At 39.3% G+C, this 13146-nt stretch overlaps 1 protein-coding gene across 1 annotated transcript in view; it reads right to left on the bottom strand.

Moving 5' to 3' along the window:
- xkr7b (XK, Kell blood group complex subunit-related family, member 7b) overlaps positions 1-13146 on the bottom strand; it is a 95332-nt gene that overhangs the window by 16862 nt on the left and 65324 nt on the right. The gene's annotated exons all lie outside the window — the stretch shown is intronic.

A 13146-nucleotide genomic window follows, 5' to 3' on the forward strand; every position in this document is an offset into this window, starting at 1 on the left:
AGCATATTTAAAAAAATCTTTCATTTATAATGTGGTTTCACATTTTCTCCATATTTCTTTGGAAATTGAAGCACAAATCTTTATTTATTTTCAGAACAACATCTCTAAAGTTTATTTAAAGGGGTAAAGTAGCTCAAAAGTCTTTGCACCTCTGTTGAAATACCACGTTTTATAATGTCAAACGTTAGACCAAGATAAGTAATAAAGAGGACATTTTTGTATGACAACAAGACCTAGGCATCATGTGGAAGTAGTGAGGAGCAGTAGAAGTGAGATGACACGAAATACTGCACTTTTGCATCTGCAAGCAGATTTTAAATGGAATAAAAATAACCAGGTAGTTTGTGCGCTAACACAGATACTGTCACCAGCTGTAAATGTGACAAAGTTTCATCTTGAAGCATGCTGATATGCCCAGGGGCGCATTTATACTTGGTCAGCTCAGTGAAACTTACTGCTTCTCATGTTCATATGTGTACACACATAGAAACACTCAGAGACACACGGAATGACAGACAGACAGGAGGGCCAACAAGGCAGCCGGGAAATCTGGAGCTCTGCAAATAATCTGCTGCCCAAGCACTGATAACACTCCTCTATTCAGTCGCCCTGCTCTTCCGTCTACTCAGAACTTTAATTTATCCTGCCTTAAGATTTTTCTAATTCATTCAGTTTTCTTTATACAGCCGATTCACAAAAAATTTAAATTTAAGGCACTTTACAAGACAAACTGATCCAATTCATTTCCAATTATACAAAAATGCACTATATATCAAATTCATTCAAACACAATACAATCATAGAGATACGTTAGATTCAATGGCACACAGTCCAGCCTGATCTTGAACGTAGTACTAAACGGTCTTATTCAGTTTATAATCACAGTTGGTTAAATGTTATCTCTGTAAGAAAGTCCAGCCAATTCACCACCAATGATCTGAAACACATCAACAACTCCACCTCTAAAAAGCCCAACTCCCCCAACGTGGCCTCGTCAGAGTCTGGATTTTCATGTTCTAAAGCTCCAAGTTTGATTGAATTTTAAAACAGTTCTGCAGAGAGTGGGCCTGAGTTTCTCCACAGCTTGTTCACTTATTAAATAAAATCTTCAAAATACTTTATTTTGAACTCAGGTCATCTTTGTCTGACATTAAAATTTGTATGAGGATCTGGTTATATATTTTATGAATATTTCACTACAGTAAAACTCTAAAACTACTTAATTACTTCTAACTAAGAGGAAGATTGTAATAAACAGGCCCTTTTTTACTCAAAGCCTGCGAGATGTGCCTACAAAGAATAGTAAAACAAGAAGACACATGCAGCAGCTGCTACAATTCAACTTAAAGGGATTCCCAAACCTGTGGTGGGTTGGGGGCGTGATTGCTTTAATTTGCAGCTCTGAAAATAAACAGTTAAAAAAAATCACTACCGGCTTAAATCCCTAAAAAAGGCTTTCATCAACTGTTAAACCATTCACCTACGCTAAATGTGGAACTTTACTTATCGATAAATTGATTAAATAAATATTTCCACTAAGGTTAGTTGATTTTAATAAGCACCATTGAACACCTTGAAATTCAACCATAAACATGTTTATGAAGGAAAATACTGATTACACCTATTGTAAAATCTGAATTTAAAAGAACATATAAAGTGTACAACATTTAAAGTGGAAAATGACTGAAACAAAATATTCTAAATATTCAACCAGTGAGAAATGCTTAGTATTCTCCAACCCCAAAGCTCCACCAGGGTCCATCTACAGGTCCTTCTCAAAATATTAGCATATTGTGATAAAGTTAATTATTTTCCATAATGTAATGATTAAAATTTAACATTCATATATTTTAGATTCATTGCACACTAACTGAAATATTTCAGGTCTTTTATTGTCTTAATACGGATGATTTTGGCATACAGCTCATGAAAACCCAAAATTCCTATCTCACAAAATTAGCATATTTCATCCGACCAATAAAAGAAAAGTGTTTTTAATACAAAAAACGTCAACCTTCAAATAATCATGTACAGTTATGCACTCAATACTTGGTCGGGAATCCTTTGGCAGAAATGACTGCTTCAATGCGGCGTGGCATGGAGGCAATCTGTGGCACTGCTGAGGTCTTATGGAGGCCCAGGATGCTTCGATAGCGGCCTTTAGCTCATCCAGAGTGTTGGGTCTTGAGTCTCTCAACGTTCTCTTCACAATATCCCACAGATTCTCTATGGGGTTCAGGTCAGGAGAGTTGGCAGGCCAATTGAGCACAGTGATACCATGGTCAATAAACCATTTACCAGTGGTTTTGGCACTGTGAGCAGGTGCCAGGTCGTGCTGAAAAATGAAATCTTCATCTCCATAAAGCTTTTCAGCAGATGGAAGCATGAAGTGCTCCAAAATCTCCTGATAGCTAGCTGCATTGACCCTGCCCTTGATAAAACACAGTGGACCAACATCAGCAGCTGACATAGCACCCCAGACCATCACTGACTGTGGGTACTTGACACTGGACTTCTGGCATTTTGGCATTTCCTTCTCCCCAGTCTTCCTCCAGACTCTGGCACCTTGATTTCCGAATGACATGCAGAATTTGCTTTCATCCGAAAAACGTATTTTGGACCACTGAGCAACAGTCCAGTGCTGCTTCTCTGTAGCCCAGGTCAGGCGCTTCTGCCGCTGTTTCTGGTTCAAAAGTGGCTTGACCTGGGGAATGCGGCACCTGTAGCCCATTTCCTGCACACGCCTGTGCACGGTGGCTCTGGATGTTTCTACTCCAGACTCAGTCCACTGCTTCCGCAGGTCCCCCAAGGTCTGGAATCGGCCCTTCTCCACAATCTTCCTCAGGGTCCGGTCACCTCTTCTCATTGTGCAGCGTTTTCTGCCACACTTTTTCCTTCCCACAGACTTCCCACTGAGGTGCCTTGATACAGCACTCTGGGAACAGCCTATTCGTTCAGAAATTTCTTTCTGTGTCTTACCCTCTTGCTTGAGGGTGTCAATAGTGGCCTTCTGGACAGCAGTCAGGTCGGCAGTCTTACCCATGATTGGGGTTTTGAGTGATGAACCAGGCTGGGAGTTTTAAAGGCCTCAGGAATCTTTTGCAGGTGTTTAGAGTTAACTCGTTGATTCAGATGATTAGGTTCATAGCTCGTTTAGAGACCCTTTTAATGATATGCTAATTTTGTGAGATAGGAATTTTGGGTTTTCATGAGCTGTATGCCAAAATCATCCGTATTAAGACAATAAAAGACCTGAAATATTTCAGTTAGTGTGCAATGAATCTAAAATATATGAATGTTAAATTTTCATCATGACATTATGGAAAATAATTAACTTTATCACAATATGCTAATATTTTGAGAAGGACCTCTAAATCATCCTGCCTACCTACCACGGATGCTTTCTGGGGTACATTGTAGCTGCTTTGTCTAATTTCCCAAGCCCCTGCAGTGAAAAATATGGGGACAACAAAAAAGCCCCAGAAAGCTATACTGATTCCTGTGAAAGGTTCTTACATTGGAAACTCACCTTTAAAAGTTACTATTGTCAAAATGTAATCATTATGTGTTGCAGCTTTACTTTGTTGTATTTTTTACCTAGAGCTCATAAACAGTCCAGAAGACTGGACAAAATCGGAGACATTAAACAAAAACCAGTGATAACTTTGACTAATAGAATAAGTTCTTATGGTTAATTGAAATGAAGTGCTGATACTCTCAATCTGCCAATAATGAAACATGAATGAGTGTTTATCATCAAAAACCTAAAAATGTTACATTACATCAGTTACATCATCTGCCTTTCTATTGTTTAAAATGAATAATTTCTCATCTAACGCTAAACAGGACTCACAGTCACCATAAAACAACATGTCAGTAAGTTTTTCTGTTTGCGTTGTCATTTCATTGTAAACTTCGACATTCTGTGTAGATGGTGACAAGGAGATGTCACAGGTGGAGTCAACAGATCACAGCACTGCAGTATACGTCCATCTGTGTTTTTCTGTGTTTTTCTCTGTGTTTTTAAATCAAACTCCTTTATCCCTTAACTCTTCCTGGCTAATACTATCAATCTACCGATAATGAAACATGAACTCTACTGTGGAGTTGATCAGAAATCTGACTGGACCTCTGACCTGCCCTCCTCGTCTGTTTTCAGGACCATAAAATGGCACTGGCTCCAAGATCCATTATCTTGATTCAGTAACTACCAGCAGATTTCCATAAAACCGCAGATCAGTCTGCTGTCATCACTTGATTGAAGAGACTCTCAACCTGCCCATTACCACACCAGCAATCAGTGACATTTACTGCCTCTGTTTGTGCGTGTGTGGTCATGCACTAGCCTGCTTTAGATGGATCTCATAGAACATGCTGGTTTCCACTTTTGATTGGCTTATCCACATTGCAAATCGACAGTACCAGCAGTATTTGAAACAGTTGCATATATAAATCTACGTAGAACATGTTTAATGGTGTTTTACTCAAGCAGCAGAGCAGAGGTTAAACTTATGAGAACATGCACACATGGAGCATCTAGTGGGCTACAGTCTATTAAACCCTACAGCAGCTTTATAGCGAGAGCGAGCATTATGTTTTTGAAGGATAGTGTGAAACAGGTCAGTGAGGGCAGGAAACCTGTGAAGACTAAAGACATGAAGCAGCAGCTCTGCTCAGCGTCAGACGGTCAGGAGTTCCACCTTTTTGCTCAGCTGTCGGCTCTGTTCCCATTTTGGTTCATTTACGCTGCTCTCATTGTGGCAGGATTTTGGCAGCAGTTAAAAAAAACGAAACAAACAGCACACAGTTGCAGTGACGAGTGGCTGCAGGAGAGCAGAAAACACGTGAAGCATCCACTAAATAATCAGATCAATTCTTTCAGTTAAACTCTTAAGTAGAGAACTCTGGTAAATTTCAAATAAACGAAGAATTACGATGAGTTACTGTCAATGAAGAGCAGCACAAAACTACTAGAGTAAGGTACTTCTGTTTTGTTTTACAATTTCCCAGACTGAAAACAAAGCACACATATCCTAATAGTTTAGATCCAGAAAAACCTAAAAATCTTACATTACATCAGTTACATCATCTGCCTTTCTATTGTTTAAAATGAATAATTTCTCATCTGACGCTAAACAGTCACCATAAAACAACATGTCAGTAAGTTTTTCTGTTTGCGTTGTCATTTCATTGTAAACTTCAACATTCTGTGTAGATGGTGACATGGAGATAGATGTCACAGGTGGAGTCAACAAATCACAGCCCTGCAGAGTACGTCCATCCGTGTTTTTCCTCTGTGTTTTTAAATCAAACTCCTACATCAGTGGAGTTTATATGTATTGTGCATGGCTGCAGTAAAACATCTAAGCTGTATGTGTCAGTGCTGCATGGACTTCATAATAATCTGGCCACATTTAAAGTCAGGGAAGTGGGTTGTAAAGAAGACAAAAGAAGACTGAGAAACACAGATTTTACCATTATTCCACAAGAAACATGAAAAAAACACAATGCAGTTTGCAAATGCACTCAGGGATAAAGACTTCACATTTTGGAGACATGTCTGTTATAATGAGATAAAAATTTAAGCCATAATGATCATTGTTACATTTGGAGGATAGAGGGGGAAAGACTGAGAACACCATCCCAACCGTGAAGTACAGGGATGGCAGGATCATGTTGTGTGGGTGTTTTGTTGCTGGAGGGACATGTGAAAATGTTAAAGGAACATCTGAAGGCATCATACAGTAATTAATAACCTTGGGTTTCCACTTCACAAGCTCCTTGAGATTCACTCTATTACAGAACAATACAGGAGATCTTTCTTGCCCACAGATCACTATAATGACTCATTGAAGGAACAGTTTAAGTTACTTTAACATGTAATTTCTCTTTGGGAACAAGACCTTTTTGGCAAACTGAATGGAAACAACCAAAAGTTAAAGCTTGGGCCCAAGGTTTCTTCCAAATGGACAATGGACCTAAGCATATTAGCCATATTAGTAACAAAGTGGTTTAAGGACCGCCATCTGAATGATTTGGAGGTGCCATCACAGAGTCATGATCTCAGTCCCATGGAATATTTGTGCCAGAGCTGAAAAGGTTTGCACACGATTAAAAAGCAAGTTAAAGAAATGCTGAGAAAATGTATGTAAACCTTTGAATTTGAGGGAAAGCCTTACTCTCCTTATTCTGCCATTAAGCAGATAGGAATTGCAGAATATGGCCAAACGTTGGAAAAAAAGACTCTCATGATTCTTGCTGGTGCTTAATTTATTTGTCCAGTAGGTAAAAGTGCATTACATTGTGCAGCACATGAATGGATTGTACAGAAAGAATATTTACAAAAATAAAAATCAGATGGAAAAGAAACCCCAACATCTTCAAATAAATCAAACTGAATTAATTTAAAAATCACCAAGACACAAAGTAGTTATGTGTCCTTCTGTGTCAAGGCTTTGAAGCGTGTGTCGAGTGATTCCCATCCCTTTATTTTGTGGAGGATAACAGGCTTAGAAAGCTTGTTAAAGCTTTGAACCTTAACAATGCTCTTCCCACAAAGCAGGCATGTATCTGAGCACATGAAGTATTTTTCCCCATTTTCCCATAGTTGCCATTCCAACAGTCCTCTCTTCTTTCCTTTAGGCTTTGAAAGCTATGGTTGAGCAAAGATATAAGGAATCCAAGGAGAAGACCAAAGCCATAGTGACAAAGGCATCTGCAGTTAGTTTGACGTCTGAAATGTGGACCTCCATTAACACTGATGCATATCTATCTGTGATATGTCGGTTTATAGATGCAGGCACTTCTTTGCATTCTGTTCTGATGCAAATACTGCTGAAAATATGGCCCAAATAATGGCAGCATTATGTCAAACTGGGGAGTTACGAAGAAAGTTGCTTGCCTTGTGTCTGATGATGCAGCAAATATGTGTGCCTCTGCCAAGGAGCTTCGTTTGTGTCGTACAAACTGTGTGATGCGTACTTTAAATTTACTCATGAAAAGGCTCTTGATAAAAACCCTGTGCTATCTGACATCTAGACAAACTGTAGGAAGATAGTTAACTGTTTCAGGAGCAGAGATTTGTTCCTTTATTTTATTACAATACTCTAAAGGACTGTGTTTTGTTTAGGTTGCTGCTGCAGTGAATTAATACATTTTTTGGCTAATTTTGTAGGAGAGGCTGATGGAGATGCAGTATCAAATGGGCCAGGCCTGCACTGAAATGAATTCAAGAGGTGCATAAATGTTGGAACAGAACATAAACTACCTAATGATCCAACATGTTTATGACCTCAGGGAACCTGTAGGAGCAGCTTTGGCAGGCATATGCACTGAAATTAGCCCCCTCTCATCAGAACAGTATGAAATTATTGCACAATGTCTGAAAGTGCTTTCCCAATTCAATGATGCCACAATATATCTGTCAGGATCAACAGTCATTCTTCTTTTATCAATGCTAAACCAGGCACTGGAGGACCAGGAAATGGGAAGTATCCTAACTCCAGAGAGCAAAGCAATGGATGAGAGTCAGTGGAGACAGTTAACAGAGAAGCTATATACTTTGGGCAAAATGTCTCTGGCGACACAGATCAATCCTAGGTTTAAAATGTTTAGTAGTAAAAAAGCAGCAGATGATAAAAAGAGACTAACTTGAATGTGCTGCTGTTTTAGGAAACTCATCATCCTCTTCAGCTTCATTATCAGAAGCTTCTCAGCCTGTGACTTAAGGTTGTCTTAGCTGGCAAACCGTGGCATGGCTTGGACACCACAGTCCTGCAGACAAGGACCCAAAATGTCACTGAGAACACTGAGAACAGGGGAGGTCCAAACGAACCTGAATGAACTTGTATAAACTTGCTATTTTCTTTGGAAAAAAATAGTTATTTATTAATACAAATAATTAAAATGTCCCTAGTAACATGAGCACAGTTGCAAACAGGAAACATGTAGTCTTAATGTGCCACAAAGAGGAAAAAAAGGTAATATGGCGTTTTAAAAAGTGCATGTAAATATCTAATTTTAACTGTGTATCGGCTTTTCACCCACTCTTTGTCAGATTCTCTTATTAGTTTCTGGACATAGAAGTTTGCTAGCCCTGCTCCTTTTTTGTTGCCTGTTTGGATCCCTCCCTTTCTTGTATTTTTGAATTTCTGATCCTGTTTCATTAAACTCCTCACTGGACTTTACTTTGGCTATTGTCTATTGCATTTCTTCATTTGGGTTCTCTTCCCATTACTCTCATGAAAGATCAACATTGATCCAGATTCCTTAACTGCATTAAAACCCAAATGGCGCAAATCAGAGGCAACAAATTCCACCTCAAATTTAGTTATAATAAGATGATCATGCAACAACAGCGGCATCCGTCACAAAGTCTCTTTCCTGTTCTTGCTTGAACATCAGAATCATATCCTGGTTCTGTATGAGTTGAAGTGACCACAACATAACATCAGACAGACTCTTCAGAAGAAGAGCCTTTGAAAACACTGGTTGCTCAAAGGGAAATTTTACATGGATGTAGAGATATGATTCTTAATGACTTGGAGCCAGAGACCACAACCTAGAGATAGATCTGATGGTGGGTTCAGCGGGATCATGTTATCCGCACAGCGCCTTCCCAAACCTGCAACAAGATTGAGCCGCAAACCATTCAGCGAATGTTTGGAAAAACCCACACAGAGCAGAAATAACGTCTTCTCTCAGTCTGCAAGAAGCTCAGCTGTCACTGCCGACCTACTTAGACTGTCACACTGAAAAACGAAGCAAGCAGAGAGGAGGATGTGAGCTTATGTGAGGAGAGGGCGCGGAGAGGAGTGGAAGAGATGCAGAACAGGGGTAAAAACTGAAAGGACGGGAAGGAGGAGAAAAGTGCTGAAAAGGAATGGAAAAAAAAAGAAAAAATGCATTTATTATGCCTTGGGATAAGATGAAGACCAAAATAGGAGAAGCTAAAAAATGAGCAAAGAAAAAGGAGACAAAGAACAGGAGAAAGAAGGGAAATGGGAAAAGTGGTGCAAACAAAGGAAGATGAAAAGAAATGACAAAACGTTTAAGTTTAGTTGAATGTGTGTAAGTGTGCGTTAACATGCATGCGTGAGTGTGTGTGTGTGTATGTGTGTGTGTATAGGAGAAGTGCTGATTGCGTCCAAGCTGCAGATCAGATACGATCACTCTAAGCACTGAAGTGTTTAATTGGGAAGTGTGGGCATGTTTGTGTGCATGTGTGAAACAGGTGATTTTTATCAATTCACTCAAGGGCCCAGACTAAATCTTTTATCTCAGCGCTGCTCCGCCTCCCTCCTCTCGCTCCTGCATCCATCACTCAGGAACTGCAAAATATCTGCTGTGTGACAACCTCAAGGAGAAAACCAGGCAGAAGAGGAGGAAAAGAGATGAGATATAGAGGATTAAAAAAGAGGAATGTGGGAAACAGGAAAAGTGAGTGAAATGCAGTGATTAGATTATTAATCGCAAAAGTGGAAAGAAAAAGAAGACTGGACAAAAGAATGAACTGAAAGAAAACAAAAATTTCAAAAAGGGGCCAGGTTACAACCAGTAACCATAACTGTGAAAAGTATGGGTTTCATTTATATTCCATCCCCTCATCTCCTCAAATGAAATGCTTCTCTAACCATTTGCCACTATAAGTCACCTATTTAGTTAAAAGCGTCAAATGGTGTGTAATTTAATGTCAGTATATAGTTAGGCTCAAAGCTATTCGCGCCCCTGGCAGATTTTTATTTAAAATTATTTTCATTCAACAAACAAGTGTGTTTCTTGCTGGAAATCAGAAAGACATCTCCTAAAAGGTAAAAACTATTTCAGAAAAGACTGTTTCATAAAATAATATATTCTGTATTTTTCCACATTTAAACACAATTTTCTTTTTTTACCTGTCTCAATAATCAGTGGAAAACTTGACAGGTTTGGCTTGACAGCAATAAAAGGCTTCTTATAAATGCTGACCAGCTTTTCTCTGACTGGGCCTCTACCAAAATGCTGATATTACTTCTATTCAGAAGAAACATGTTGGTCAAACAAAAGGTTTGACTATAAGCCTAAATCTGCTGGAGGAATGAATTATTTTGAGCCTAAGTGTAAATGCAGCTGTTCTGTGAAGTCCTCAGAGGTTTGCCGGAGAACGTCAGTGAACAAACGTCATCTTGAAAACCAAGGAGCCCAGCAGACATGTCAGGGATAAAATTGTAAAAAGGTTTAAAGAAGGCTTAGGTTATAAACCACATCTCAAGCTTTGAACATCTGACAGAGCTTTGGTCAATCCATCATCAGAACGTGGAAAGGGAATGGGACAACTGCAAATTGACCATGGACCATGCACCTTAACTGAAAGGCCGAGCAAGGAGGGCACAGTGTAAGAATCTAAGAGCCTCATGGTGACACTGGATGAACTGCAGAAATCGTCCGGCTCAGGTAGAGGGAGTTATCAGTTGTAAATGCTACACATTTGATCTTTGTGGAGGATTGGCTGGAAGAAAGCCATTGTTGGAAGAAAGCCATAAGAAGAACAACAAACCACGGATGGTAGACAGCAAACATGTGAAAGAAGGTGCTTGAGTCAGATGAGACCAAACCTGACCTAGTAACAAGGTCAGTCTTCTATCACCTAAAGAACATCTCCAGGATTAAAGGACTAATGTCTCAGCAGGACCTTGAAAAACTAATTCATGCGTTCATCTTTAGTAGAATTGATTACTGCAACGGTGTCTTCACAGGTCTGCCTAAAAAGTGGATCAGACAGCTGCAGTTGATCCAGAACGCTGCTGCCTGCGTCCTCACTAGAACTAAGAAAGTGGAGCACATCGGCCCGGTTCTAAAGTCCCTACACTGGCTCCCTGTAGCTCAGAGAATAGACTTTAAAATACTTCTGGTAGTCTATAAATCACTGAATGGCTTAGCACCAAAATACATTACAGACTTGTTGTCAGTGTATCAACCACCCAGACCTCTCAGGTCTTCTGGCTCAAATCTACTCTGCAGAACCAGAACCAGAACCAAACATGGAGAAGCAGCTTTTAGTTCTTATGCTCCACTAATCTGGAAAACTGTAAAAGCACCGAAACCCTAAGTTGCTTTAAATCAAGATTAAAAACATATTTGTTTAGAGTGGCCTTTGACTGGGTCATTTAGGCATGATTAGTTGCGTTTTCAGTCCAATTTTCCTTTCATTTTCTTATCCATCATTCTATTCTCTTTATTTTATTTTATTTTTTAAATTACCTCTGTTGTTTGATTTTATCATTTGATTTGTTTTCTGTGTCTGTATCTGTGTTTATTTGCTTTGTGATTGTATTATAATTGTATGTACAGCGCTTTGAGAGTCTCGTTGCTGAAAAGCGCTATATAAATAAACTTACCTTACCTTACCTTGAAAATTGATGTTCTCAGATGCTCTCCATCCAATCTGAGTGAGCTTGAGCTGTTTTGCAAAGAATACTTGGGCTGCTGTTCAGGCTGCAGATGTGCAAAGCTGATGGAAACATGTCTGCAGCTGTAAATGCAGTGAAACGTGGATCTATAAAGTATTGACTCATATTCAATACAAATGCACACCACAAAAATATATAAATAAAGGACACTGAAGTTTGTCGGTGTTACATGACAAAATGGGGACAGGGTTATAAATACTTTTGCAAAGCTGGGTAATATAACAAAGAGTGACATGAAGAAAAGCAAATGAAAATGAAATTTAAAGGTGAGTTTGCTGGAAAAAAAGAAACAAAAGCAATAAGAAAAAAGCAGAAACCTGGAACACAAAAGGGAAAAGAGGTAATTTCAAGGTATGGCAAGAAAAAAAAACATCATTCCCAACAAAAAGGTAATAAAGCAACGTGAGATGAGGTGAAGAGGAGCAGGAGGGACAGGGAGCAGAGGAGCAGTGAGAAGATTGATGGTGAGGAGAAAATGTAATGGAGGAGAGAAGAGAAGGTAATGAAGGGAAAGAGAAAAAGGGACGAAGGAGGTGATGATCAGTGAGCTCCTGCTGCTGCTGATCAATCACTGTTTATGGACCAATCAGAATGAAAGGGAGAAGCACAGAGGGGGACGGATGGCTGGATGAAGAGGGAAAAATATTTATTATCTAGACAGAGCGATAATAGGAATGGGAAGAAGAGACGGATGCTGAACTCAGATTCTTATTTCTCTTCATTTATTTTTGATCCCTCTTCTTGTCGATTTATTCTCAGCTCATGTTTTTAACCAATTTTACTTTGTGCTAATTGGAATTCCATGTCACTAACTCATGTCACGGATAGGGATGAACAGTTAGAAATGATGTGCTATAATATTTACACCACAGTTGTCTCTGTTTTCATGTCACCTTCTTTTGAAGCTGACATGTGAGAGAGTACACAGGTTCATTGGTTCAGATAGGGAGAGGCCGAACTGCCAAAATGTTCAGTCTAGGGTTTCTAGAGGCAGACAACTTGAGCCATTTAAGGTATTTGGTCACCTATTGTTTTCACCACAGCACAAATATAAATGACCAAGAACAAATAAAACTATAAAATTTTGACAAAGATTGCTAGTGCAGGGTGATATGCGGAGGGGTTGTGATTGTTTTCAATAGCAACCCCCAAAAATGTTTTTTCCATTTGCATGCTTTCTCATTTTTTAGGAATATGCTAAAACAGTGTGCTGCTGGGATTTCCACAAACACTAAAGGGTCGTGTCTGTATACAAGAACCAAGGAGTATCTGTCACATCTACTGATGCCAAGGCTGCATCCCTCCACTTTCAGGGTTGATTCCAGCTTTAGTTTAGAAATGTGCAACAAATCCATGTTAATTTTAATTCAATTCAGTTTTATTTATATAGCGCCAATTCACAACACATGTTGTCTCAAGGCTCTTCACAACAGTCAGGTTCATACATTCCAATTAATCCTAACAATTGAACAGTGCAGTCGGAGTTAGCTTTTTATTCAAATTGGATAAAAAGTTTTTCTATCTAAAGAAACCCAGCAGATTGCTTCCAGTCAGTGACTTGCAGCATTCACTCCTCCTGGATGAGCATGTAGAGACAGTGGACAGTCACTGGCGTTGACTTTGCAGCAATCCCTCATACTGAGCATGCATGTAGCGACAGTGGAGAGGAAAAACTCCTTTTTAACAGGAAGAAACCTCC

Source organism: Girardinichthys multiradiatus, chromosome 1 (genome assembly GCF_021462225.1).
Source record: "Girardinichthys multiradiatus isolate DD_20200921_A chromosome 1, DD_fGirMul_XY1, whole genome shotgun sequence".
Lineage (NCBI taxonomy): Eukaryota > Metazoa > Chordata > Actinopteri > Cyprinodontiformes > Goodeidae > Girardinichthys > Girardinichthys multiradiatus.